This window comes from Sinocyclocheilus anshuiensis, unplaced genomic scaffold, assembly GCF_001515605.1.
Source record: "Sinocyclocheilus anshuiensis isolate Anshui unplaced genomic scaffold, SAMN03320099.WGS_v1.1 scaffold956, whole genome shotgun sequence".
Taxonomy (NCBI): Eukaryota; Metazoa; Chordata; class Actinopteri; order Cypriniformes; family Cyprinidae; genus Sinocyclocheilus; species Sinocyclocheilus anshuiensis.
In genome coordinates, this window is record NW_015551056.1 from 451,217 (window position 1) to 451,680 (window position 464).

The window sequence follows — 464 nt, forward strand, 5'->3', positions numbered from 1 at the left end:
GCAGCATGCACGATACAAGGAAATGGTCAGTAACATCATCACTTTGAAGTACGATATCTATATCAGTAAGATCAATTCCATGCGATATAATTAAATCTAGCGTATGATTAAAACGATGAGTGGGCCCGGTGACGTTTTGCTTGACTCCAAAAGAGTTTATTAGGTCAGTAAACGCAAGTCCTAATGCATCATTTGTATTATCAACGTGAATGTTAAAATCTCCGACAATTAGCGCTTTATCAACAGTAACCAATAGGTCTGAGAGGAAGTCTGCAAATTATTTTAGGAAATCTGGATACGGCCCTGGTGGTCTATACACAATAGCCAGAGCAAGAGATAAGATACATTTCTTTTGCATATCTGACAGTGTAACATTAAGCATAAGTATTTCGAATGAGTTAAACCTGTATCCTGTCTTCTGAGTAACATTGAGAATATCACTATATATTGTTGCAACACCGCCG

At 37.5% G+C, this 464-nt stretch overlaps 1 protein-coding gene across 1 annotated transcript in view; it reads left to right on the top strand.

Annotated features, from left to right (window-relative positions):
* LOC107661981 (collagen alpha-1(XXV) chain-like) overlaps window positions 1-464 on the top strand; it is a gene marked incomplete at its 3' end in the record, with an annotated part of 543,306 nt that overhangs the window by 419,886 nt on the left and 122,956 nt on the right. The window lies entirely within an intron of this gene.